Source organism: Colius striatus, unplaced genomic scaffold, assembly GCF_028858725.1.
Source record: "Colius striatus isolate bColStr4 unplaced genomic scaffold, bColStr4.1.hap1 scaffold_45, whole genome shotgun sequence".
NCBI lineage: Eukaryota > Metazoa > Chordata > Aves > Coliiformes > Coliidae > Colius > Colius striatus.
In genome coordinates, this window is record NW_026908526.1 from 1,747,221 (window position 1) to 1,759,077 (window position 11,857).

An 11,857-nucleotide genomic window follows, 5' to 3' on the forward strand; every position below is an offset into this window, starting at 1 on the left:
CCACAGTGCCCGGAGGAGGTGACAGGACGGGGCAGAGTGTGGCTGCCAGGAGCCCTGTGCAGACCCCTCGTTCCCCACTGACCCACTGCTTTGCCCAGTGTCTCCCAGCCCTCGAGGCCAAGCCTCAGCAGGATGGAGAAGAGACCACCCATTGTGCCCAGGCTGGCCTGGCAGGGAGAGGAGGAACAGGAGAAGAACAACCCTGGGGCCGCTGCAGCAGGGCAGCCTGAAGAGGTGCAGAAGGTCCTGCTGCTGCAGGCGGGTGAGTGGCTGAGCTGGGCCTCAGCGCTGGTGGCTGCAGCCGCCTGGGCCCTGTCCCAATCCCCTGTGGGCATCCCCAGGGAAAGAAGAGACAGGACTTTTCCCCACCACCAGGCTCTGTCCATGCTCCATCCTCTGGGCACCCCCAGCCCCAGACTGCAGCCAGAGGGACGTGGATCAGCGTCCCCAGCAGCCCCTGTGCTGGGGCTGACTCTGCCCAGGCAGCGCAGGGCTCTCTCGTGTTCCCCTCAGCTCTGCCTGAGCTCGCTCTTTGTCCCATCCAGGTTGGGACCTGCCAGGAGAGGGGCAGCCCAGGGACGTGTCTGCTGAGCCCAGGGTGGACAAGACCCCCGAGGAACCCCATGATGTGGTGGTGACCCTTCTGCACCGTGCCCCATCATGTGACAGGTAACGTGGCGGCCTGCCCTGAGAGCCCCTTGCTCAGCTGCTGTAGAGCCCGGCCCATGGAGCTGCCAGGCAGATGGAGGATTTCAGGACCCTCCTGCCCGATGGCCTGTCAGCCCCAGAGCCCATTGCCCTGCTCCCTCCCTGCCTCTCCGGCTGGGTGCCGCTGGCGAGGGGCAGTGGGCAGAGGCAGGGCTGGTGGCCAGCCCCAGCCCCCATAGTTGCCCAGGCCACGGCGCTGTGGCCGAGAGCTCGCTGACACTGATCTCTGGGCCTGCAGAGAAGCTGTAACCATCTGGAGGCAGATGCTCTCCAGCAGCAGGACAGCAGAGAAGACGCTGCAGGAGCTGCTCCGTGTGCTGGAGAACTGGCCCTGGCACCACACATCCACCGCTGACGGGGACAGCATCGACGTCTCTGCCCTGGCTGTGAGTTTCTGGCCTATGCCTCTGCTTGTCCCTGGGCTCAGGCCCTGAACATCTGAGCGCTGAGCTCTATCTCGTGGTGTTTCTTTTCTGCAGGCCACCAGGGCACTGCAGGAGATCCTCCAGATGCCCGAGTGCCCAGAAGGTTTGCGCGTGCGTTTCCCGCACTTCTTCCTGGCTCTGCTCTTCCAGATGCTCTTCACCACGGAGGAGCTGCCCCAGGAGGTCGATGCCTTCTGGCAGAGAGTCCAGCAGGAAGGCTGCCTTCCCAGCACCCCCAGCAGGTGCCCCGTGCCAGTCCTGCCATCCCTGCCACGGCCCTGGAGCTGGGGCCAGGGCTCCCGGTGTGACCTGGGCTTTGCTCTGCACACAGGTTGGCAATGCAGACCCTGAAGGAACTGCTCTGCTATGTGGGCCTTGAGGATGAGATGCATGAATTCGAGCGCAAGCACGGCTGGGAAGCACTGCTCAACCCTGAGACCCAGCACAGTGCGATGGGGCTGCTGGCCAGGTGAGAGCCCCCTTCTCTCTGCTCCCCCCAACATTTGTCCCCTGCAAACAGGACACCCCCACAAATGCCCTTGGTGCTGGCTGAGAGGGGCTTGTCACCAAGGGCTGGCCCAGTAGAGGTGGGTGCACAGGAGCAGACATCCCCCAAAGCACTAGCGTCCCCTCCCGTGGGGCCTGGGCTGAGGGCTCAGGACAGGGCATCAGTCCCAGGGCCAGCAGGATGCAGCGAGGGCCAGAGACAGAGCCGGGGGGACGACTGGCCCGTGGGCAGGAAAGGAGCGTCCTCAGGAGTCTTTGGGGCAGGACGGGTGATTTTCCAGTCTCCTGCCCAAAAGAAGACCGCTGTGCTTGGGCACTGCCTGTCTCCTGAGGAGACCAGCCCTCAGGGGCTCCTGGGCTTTGCCCACCCTGCTTGGGCTCAACAGTGCCTTTTTTCCCCCACCCCTGCCAGAGAGCTGTGCGGAGCCTGGAGGGGCTCACGGTACGAAATCGCTCGCTGCATGGTGGAGCTGCTGAGCAGGGAGCAGCCGCGCTTGGAGCTCCCTGCCATGGCGTTCCTGGCTGAGGTGAGCCTGACGGCCAGGCACAGATGAGGAGGGAGAGCGGTCAGGGGGGCTGGGGCAGAGGGTGGGCTCCACTGTGTGCTGTTGCCCCTGGCTGCGGGGCTGACGCTGACCCTGCCCTGAGCTTCATGCCAGCCGGGTGCCGGCTCTTGCTCTTCCCTCGTGACTCCTGAAGGCCCAGCTCTGTGAGGCACCTGGGGGCTGTGGGGCAGAGGGGAAGGGCTGAGTGATCGGTGCCTGTGCCCTCAGTGCAGGGCAGGAGCCCAGGGGCTCTGCACAGCCTTTGGTCTGGGCTGCCTGGGATGGTGCCCGTGCCTGGTGCTGCGGGCTGGAGCCAGCCCTGTGCGGTGCTGGGGTCCTTCCAGCACCCCCATCACTGCTTGCTGTGTTTCAGCTCCTGGCCTGCCCTGACATGTGGCGCTACGCTGAACGTGTCCTGCAGCTGGCACCAAGGTACCTGCGGAGTGAGAGCAGCGCGATGCGGTGCCTGGTGCTCAGAGCCCTCAGCGCCCTCTGCCACGAACCCGCGATGGTGAGCAGGGGGCAGCCGCTGGAGCCGTGCTGGGGACCTGGGGCTGGGTGAGGGGAGCTGGGGGACACACAGCTGGGGCTTGGCTGTGCTTTGGGAGCTCTGGCAGCTGCTGCCAGCCCTCCTGCCTCCCCAGTGGCCTCCCCAAGCCCTTCGGGGCAGGTCTTTGGCTTCTGGGTCCCGAGGCTGCAGCGTGGGGTTGAACTGCTGGAGCGGTTTGGGCAGTGCAGCCTTTTGAGGCTTCACCTGTTGCACACAGGCCAAAAGGATGTGGATCCTGCAGAGAAGGCTCATGGAGCTACTCGGGGATGCAGATGGGGAGGTGGTCGAGATGACCCTCTCCTTGCTCAGAAAGATGCTCTGGGACATCAACCAGCCACTTTTCAAAAGCATCACTCTGGAGCTGGCTGAGAGGCTCCAGCTGCTCTTTGACCACGTAAGGCTTTGTGTCCCCCACCACTGGCACTGGATTGTCAGACCCCTGCCCAGGTGGGCCTGCAGCAGCCAGTACTGAACTTTTTCCCCCTTTCCTTTCCTCCAGAACAACAGCCGAGTGCAGCTGCTCTCCCTCCAGCTCTTCCAACGTCTGATGGAGGGTGTCAACAAGAAGGGAAGAAAGAAGCTGAAAGAGCTAGTCTACCAGAGTCTGATCCAACTGTTCTGCATCCTGCACGATGAGAACCAGGAGGTGGCAGAGGTGAGGAGCTCTGACCTGCCCGTGTGCCCACAGGAGGAGGCTCAGCAGCTCAGCAGCCTCCTGCCCTGGCACCGCGCAGACCTGGGGTGTGGGGTGGGCGATGCCCCACTCCTCTGCCCGGGCTCCAAACCCACTGACAGCCGCATTCCCCGACAGCCGCGTCTTCGAGCCGGGGCCAGGAACAGCTCTGAGCTCTGCCCAGGCGAGGGGCCGCAGGTCCTGTGCCCTGGGCAGCGGTACCATCTCCCCTCTCTGTGTCCCTGCAGGCCTCTCAGGACACCCTGCTGCGAGCTGTCCATCTCCTGCAGAAGAGGAAGCTGAGCCAGCTGCTGGAGAGGCGGCAGACATGGCCAGCGGGCGAGTGCCTGGTAAGGATGGCCCCGAGCCCCAGCCCCAGCCTGGGCAAGCTGTGCCCCCGCCCGCTGCTGCAGCCTGGCACCGGCGGCTGCTGGCTGGGCCTCGGGGCTGTGCGGGCAGGGAAGGCCAGTGCTGGGCACAGGGATCGCTCGGCCAGAGGGAGAGCTGGCACAAACCCTTGGCTCAGTCTCCTCACCCTCTGCAGCTCTCCGAGAGCAGCAGCTCCAGAGCCAGCCAGTACGTGCAGCAGGCGCTGTGGTGCCTGCAGAGCCGCAAGCCGTCCGTGCAAGAGGCGGCCGTCAGGTTCATGGGTGAGACACGGCCCCTGTCCCTCCCTGCCCCGGCGCAGCTCGGCCCCAGACCCGGCTGTGCTGCTGGGGGCTCCCTGCACCCTCTCCCAGCCCTGCCCTGGGCCTCGTGCTCACTGGCAGGGGAAGGCCCTGGGCTGGGCCCTGACAAGGGCAGGGGGGTGCGTGGCCGGGCCGGAGGGGCCGCTGTGGGGCAGCTGTGACCCGCTGTGTGTTCCCAGGGCTCGCCGGGCAGCGCCTGAAGGGTCAGCAGGAGGAGCTCCAGGCCATGCGTGAGGGTGAGTGAGGGGAGCGGGGTGTCAGCAGAGGCTGGTGGGGAGGAGGAAAGGCTCTGGGCCAGGAGCTGCAAGCGGGAGAGCTCTGCCCTTGTGCAGACAAGGGCTGGTGTGGGCAGAGCAGACAGAGGTGTCAGGGGCACGGGGGGGATTCGTGGGCAGCACCTTCTGGCTGATGCCGTTGGCCCCTGCTCCCTCCAGGCCACGGGAAGGGCTGGTGAGCTGGGTCTGGCAGGAGGGCTTGCTGGGGTGCCCGCCAGCCCGGGCTGTGAGCTCAGCTCTGCTCCTCTGTGTTTCAGCCCTTCAGAGCATGCCAGGTGACATCAGCGCTTCACTCGCGAACCTGTCGGCTCAAACGCAGCTCATCCTGACAGCTGAAAATGGAACAGCATCCTCCAGGCCCAGTCTGCTGCACCGGCTCCACGGGGCCTGGAGGAGACGGACTTCTCTCTGGGTCTCTGACTGACTGTGCAGCGGGAGCTCTGTGCAGGGCTGATCCCCCTCGTCAGTGAAACAAGGCACTCCAGCAGCCAGATCAGCCTTTACCTTCTCTTTGCTCTTTCCTTTCCCCCTGGCTTTGTGTTTCTGTGTTTGTGTTTAGTCTTCTGTTTGAACTGGGAGTTGATCCCCTGACCCTTGAGTCCGGTTGACCAGGTTCATGGAGTTGTTTGGTGGTTTCCAGGGAAATTGAAAGGGAAAATCAAAAGACACAAGAATGAATGAGAGGATGGCCCTTGGGAAAATGTAATAAAGGAACATGTCACCAGCAGTACCTGAGTGTTTGCTGCTCTGGATATCAGTGGAGGGGAAAGGAACGCTTTCACCTGCTTGGAGAAATCAGGCTGTTGCCTGCAGGCCATAGAAAAACCGCTTCCTGAGACAAGACGAGAAGTAAAGAAAAGGTTCTGAACTGTTAGGTTTCAGTTCCTGGTCCACGTGACACTTTAGTCACAGACTCTCATGGAGCCCATTCCTATTTTCTTCTTTGTTTCTGAAATCCCACCAAAGGAGACCACTTGTGCCTGCCAGGAGACAACATCGGCCTGTTTTTCCACCTGTGAAAGTGCCCTGGTTTGGGCTGGGAGAGAGTGAATTCCCGTGGGGAGCCAGGAAGGGCGACAGCCTGGGCAGCTGACCCAGGCTGGCCAGCAGGAATTCCATCCCATCCTGACGTCATGCCCAGTACCCAGCTGGGGAGCAGCCGAAGGAGCTCTCTGATGGGGTCCCAGTTTTCGGCTGCCGGGCCGGAGTGATTGGTCAGGTCGGCTCCCGGGTGCTGAGTGAGGGGTCTACAGAGCATGAAGCTTCAAAAGACTTGATCCCACTTCCTTATGCACAGAACTAGGAACAGGAATCACCTTCTGCATGGAGACAGTTTATCCCCAGAGCCTGCTGGAATCCTTCCACTCTGTGGGGTAAGAATGGACAAGGGCTTTTAGCAAGGCCTGATTTTCATCTCCTGAGCCATCTAGTGAGTCGTTGAGGAGAGCTGTTCAGTTTACACCATGACATTTCCTTCTGGTTTTCAACAACTGGAGACATAATAAGCAAGGATTCCAGTGTCTTTCTGGTGTGTTTTATTAGTGTCAGCTTCACTGCTGCCAGCAGCACAACAGAACTCAGTAGACTGGAAAAGGAGCAAGAGAAGAGTTACCCCTTTTTTCTTTGGTGAGAAACTGCACTTCAGCGTGATTTCTCACTACGTGCCACCATCCACGACTCGCCAGTGGGACTAACCAGAACCTGAATTCCCAGACACCAGCTGACTGGGTCCCCATCACAGTGGCTGCTTTGCAGATCACCACCAGTCTTTGCACTGGGGCAAAAATGTTTCTTGCTACACCCCATCACCATCAAAGCAGAACTCGGGATGGATGTTGGACCAGGATTTCACACCCTGGGGCAGCTGCAGCTGGCTCTGCTGGCGTTAGAAATGGGCTTGGTGCCCCAGTTAAAGCACCAACCTACACCCCCTGCACACTTCCAATGGCCTCCCCCAGCTCTGGGCTGAGTGTGGAGCTTCTCTCCAAGCTCAGCACACTCGGGAGTGCTGGTCACAGCAGGGACTGTGCCCACAGTCACACAGAGTGTCCCTCATGCTGCAGCCCGTGCGTGGCCTCGGGCTCCATTGGTGCGGGCGGGCGCTGGGGCGGGAGAGGGACGGCGCACCGGCGGCAGCTGCGAGCGCAGCCGGGAGCTGCCCCTGTGCTCAGGGCCCAAAGCGCCACGGGCAGCACCCAGCCCCTCCTGCCCCTGCACACAGCCTGCACCTGAGGCCCAGCAGCCCCATGCTGAGGGTCCCACCCGCCTGCTGTGGCCACAGGAGCCCTCAGGCCCCAGCCCCGGGGCAGCCCCGAGCCCAGAGGCAGGGCTGATTGCCTGGATCCCGTGGAGACATCTGGGTGCTGAGATCTTCCTGCTGGAGCCCCAGCACCGCTCAGGACTGTGGCTGGCAAGGGATGAGCGCTCCCTCCTGTTCCTGATGTGGGCAGGGAGGAAGGGCCCCTGCCTGGGCTGAGAGAGCCCACGGTGTCCGCTTGTCCAGCAGACCCAGGGCTCACCTGGGACAGTCTGTCAGCTTCCTTTGGTTTGATGCAGCGCTCAAGGGCATCACTAATCCCAGCCAGGGCACGGGCTGCGGCGACTAGAGCAAAGTGGCCTGCGCGGTGTCCCAGCTGCCTGCTGGCAGTAGTGACATTTGCTCCAGCCCGCCCCAAGATGGAGTAGCTGAACTGTAGGGAATGTTCAGCCTTACATTCTCCATGACTCAGACCAGAACGGCCTCATGCTGATGTTTCCCTGTGTTTCACATCACCACGGGGCTGCCCCTGATTCAGCTGTGGAGCTTGACGGGAGATGAGGTACGTGTGTGACATACCCACTGCCGCAGCTCCGTCAGCGTCCAGGATTAGGGGCTTTCTCCTGTTCATGAGGAACTTGCTGACGTTTCCTGCTGGTGTTCTGATGTGCTTTTTTCTCACCTCCCTGTAGGTCAGATATTGTCCAAAAACACCCCTGGAAGCCAAGGGAACGTTAGAGAAGCTTTTCCACCCCAAAGTGTCCCATGTGAAGTTGTGGCTGCCGTTGTGTCAGTTGCAGATACAGCAGAGGAGAAGTCTGCCCCCCACTATGATGTATTGATGGCCTCTTTAAAACACACTGTTGAGAATGCTGTTCAGCAGGAATTAAGGCTACTGAATGCAGCAGCCTAACTGGCCTTGCTGTTGGTAAAGCAGATGGAGCTGTGGAGGTGGTGGTCACAGGCCTCAGTGCTGATGATGAGTCTGTTGGCCAGGAGGGCAGCCAGGGTGATGCCCAAGGAGATGCCCAGGGAGATGCTCAGCAAGAGCCCAAAGTGCAGAGCTGCAGCTGCCGCCTGTCTGCGAAGGGCAGGAGGAGGAAGCGGGTGATGGAGCTGCTGTTGGACATCTGCTGCCTCTGGGCATGGGGCACTTCTGGGGTTCTGGGCTTTGTCCAGCTCCTTCCCGTCACCACAACAGGGAGTGTTCTTGGATGTCAGAAGCCCTCAGCATTTCTGCTGCCCTCAGGGAGCACAGAGCGAGGGCTGCGAGGCCAGAGGATGGGCTGTGGGTGAGAGCAGAGCCAGGGCAGCCGGGCTGTGCCCCTGCCTGCTGCCCAGTGCCCTGTTCCTGCCCCTTTCTGAGATGGAGGGTGAGGGCAGTGCCCTCAGAAGGAAGATGCTCCCGTCCCCTGACCATCTTGGTGGCCCTGCACTGGCCTCTCTCCAGCAGCTCCCTGTCGCTGTTGAGCTGGGGAGCCCAGAATTGGATGCAGGATTCCAGATGAGGCCTCACCACATATGGCAGAGCAGAGGGGGACGTGAGGAGAACCTCCCTCCACATGCTGCCCACACTCTTCTTGATGCCCCCCAGGCTCCCACTGCCCTTCTTACCCACGAGGGAACATTGCTGGCTCGTGGTTAGTTCATTGTCAACCAGCACTGCCAGGGCCTGGAGCTCTCCTGGAGCTGCTCTCCAGCAGGTCACCCCCAGCCTGTGCTGCTGCTCATCACACTGGTCACTTGAGAAATTCATTCTTCCTTAGATTCCCATCTTGCTGGTTCAGAGCTGGTTCCAGTGTGCCTGGGCCCTGCCTCAATAACGTGCCCTGCATCCTTCCCTTCCCAGCTCACAGCCAGCTTACAGGACACAGACAGGCTGGGGCTCGGCAGTGGGGCAGTATGTGATCCACCTTTGTGGGCACAACACTCCTCTCAAAGCCAAACAGAAACAAAACACATCATCCATTGAGGCACAAAGCTCAGCCATCCACCTGCAAGCCCCCAGTGCCACCCCAAGAGTTCTGGCTTAACAAGCTGATAGAGCTGGGACAAAGGCTGGACTCAATCACTGCACCCAACTCTAAGCCCCCTCTGTGGACTACATGATCACTGGCACAGCCACCTTCTTCCAGGTTGATGATGGCTGGGTTCCTCCTGCCCAGGCTGCACAAGGAGATATTCCATGCCATGGGACATCAGAACAGCAACAGAAACTTGGGGAGAGGAGCAGCAAGGAGCTGATGGGAAGCAGAGGAACATCGTTCTTTGCTTTGCTTCTCACGCACGTGGCCTCTGCTGCTTCTTTGTTAAACCTTCTTGAAGTGCTTTGATCTCAGCCCACGAGGCTTCTGTCTTTGTCTCTGCCCTGTCTGGCTGGCTGAGGAGGAGGGTGAGTGGCTTGGTGGGGAGGACCCAGGCTGGAGTAGTTGGTGAGGAGCTGCAGCCCAGGGGAAGCAGCCACGCTGGAGCAGTTGGTGAGGAGCTGCAGCCCAGGTTAAGGGGCCAGGCTGGAGCAGTTGGTGAGGAGCTGCAGCCCAGGTTAAGGGGCCAGGCTGGAGCAGTTGGTGAGGAGCTGCAGCCCATGGGAAGGAGCCACGCTGGAGCAGTTGGTGAGGAGCTGCAGCCCATGGGAAGGAGCCACGCTGGAGCAGTTGGTGAGGAGCTGCAGCCCATGGGAAGGAGCCACGCTGGAGCAGTTGGTGAGGAGCTGCAGCCCAGGTTAAGGGGCCAGGCTGGAGCAGTTGGTGAGGAGCTGCAGCCCATGGGAAGGAGCCACGCTGGAGCAGTTGGTGAGGAGCTGCAGCCCATGGGAAGCAGCCACGCTGGAGCAGTTGGTTAGGGACTGTATCCCGTGGGAGGGAGCTCACAGTGCAGCAGTGGGAAGTGTGAGGAGGCCTCTCCCTGAGCAGAAGCAGTGTTTGTGGCTGTTTCCAGCACACCAGGACAGTGTTTGTGGCTGTTTCCAGCACACCAGGACAGTGTTTGTGGCTGTTTTCAGCACACCAGGACAGTGTTTGGTGTTTTCAGCACACCAGGACAGTGTTTGTGGCTGTTTCCAGCACACCAGGACAGTGTTTGTGGCTGTTTTCAGCACACCAGGACAGTGTTTGGTGCTTTCAGCACACCAGGACAGTGTTTGGTGTTTTCAGCACACCAGGACAGTGTTTGTGGCTGTTTCCAGCACACCAGGACAGTGTTTGTGGCTGTTTCCAGCACACCAGGACAGTGTTTGTGGCTGTTTTCAGCACACCAGGACAGTGTTTGGTGCTTTCAGCACACCAGGACAGTGTTTGTGGCTGTTTCCAGCACACCAGGACAGTGTTTGGTGTTTTCAGCACACCAGGACAGTGTTTGGTGTTTTCAGCACACCAGGACAGTGTTTGGTGCTTTCAGCACACCAGGACAGTGTTTGGTGTTTTCAGCACACCAGGGCAGTGTTTGGTGTTTTCAGCACACCAGGACAGTGTTTGTGGCTGTTTTCAGCACACCAGGACAGTGTTTGGTGCTTTCAGCACACCAGGACAGTGTTTGTGGCTGTTTCCAGCACACCAGGACAGTGTTTGGTGTTTTCAGCACACCAGGACAGTGTTTGGTGCTTTCAGCACACCAGGACAGTGTTTGGTGCTTTCAGCACACCAGGACAGTGTTTGGTGCTTTCAGCACACCAGGACAGTGTTTGGTGCTTTCAGCACACCAGGACAGTGTTTGGTGCTTTCAGCACACCAGGACAGTGTTTGGGGTTTTCAGCACACCAGGACAGTGTTTGGTGCTTTCAGCACACCAGGACAGTGTTTGGTGCTTTCAGCACACCAGGACAGTGTTTGTGGCTGTTTTCAGCACACCAGGACAGTGTTTGTGGCTGTTTTCAGCACACCAGGACAGTGTTTGGTGCTTTCAGCACACCAGGACAGTGTTTGTGGCTGTTTCCAGCACACCAGGACAGTGTTTGGTGCTTTCAGCACACCAGGACAGTGTTTGTGGCTGTTTTCAGCACACCAGGACAGTGTTTTTGGCTGTTTTCAGCACACCAGGACAGTGTTTGGTGTTTTCAGCACACCAGGACAGTCTTTGTGGCTGTTTTCAGCACACCAGGACAGTGTTTGTGGCTGTTTTCAGCACACCAGGACAGTGTTTGGTGCTTTCAGCACACCAGGACAGTCTTTGTGGCTGTTTTCAGCACACCAGGACAGTGTTTGTGGCTGTTTCCAGCACACCAGGACAGTGTTTGGTGTTTTCAGCACACCAGGACAGTGTTTGTGGCTGTTTTCAGCACACCAGGACAGTGTTTGGTGCTTTCAGCACACCAGGACAGTGTTTGGTGCTTTCAGCACACCAGGACAGTGTTTGTGGCTGTTTTCAGCACACCAGGACAGTGTTTGGTGTTTTCAGCACACCAGGACAGTGTTTGGTGCTTTCAGCACACCAGGACAGTGTTTGTGGCTGTTTTCAGCACACCAGGACAGTGTTTGTGGCTGTTTTCAGCACACCAGGACAGTGTTTGTGGCTGTTTTCAGCACACCAGGACAGTGTTTGGTGCTTTCAGCACACCAGGACAGTGTTTGGTGCTTTCAGCACACCAGGACAGTGTTTGGGGTTTTCAGCACACCAGGACAGTGTTTGGTGCTTTCAGCACACCAGGACAGTGTTTGGTGTTTTCAGCACACCAGGACAGTGTTTGTGGCTGTTTTCAGCACACCAGGACAGTGTTTGGTGCTTTCAGCACACCAGGACAGTGTTTGGTGTTTTCAGCACACCAGGACAGTGTTTGGTGCTTTCAGCACACCAGGACAGTGTTTGGAGTTTTCAGCACACCAGGACAGTCTTTGTGGCTGTTTTCAGCACACCAGGACAGTGTTTGTGGCTGTTTCCAGCACACCAGGACAGTGTTTGTGGCTGTTTTCAGCACACCAGGACAGTGTTTGGTGTTTTCAGCACACCAGGACAGTCTTTGTGGCGGTTTTCAGCACACCAGGACAGTGTTTGTGGCTGTTTCCAGCACACCAGGACAGTGTTTGGTGCTTTCAGCACACCAGGACAGTGTTTGGTGTTTTCAGCACACCAGGACAGTGTTTGTGGCTGTTTCCAGCACACCAGGACAGTGTTTGGTGTTTTCAGCACACCAGGACAGTGTTTGGTGCTTTCAGCACACCAGGACAGTGTTTGTGGCTGTTTCCAGCACACCAGGACAGTGTTTGTGGCTGTTTCCAGCACACCAGGACAGTGTT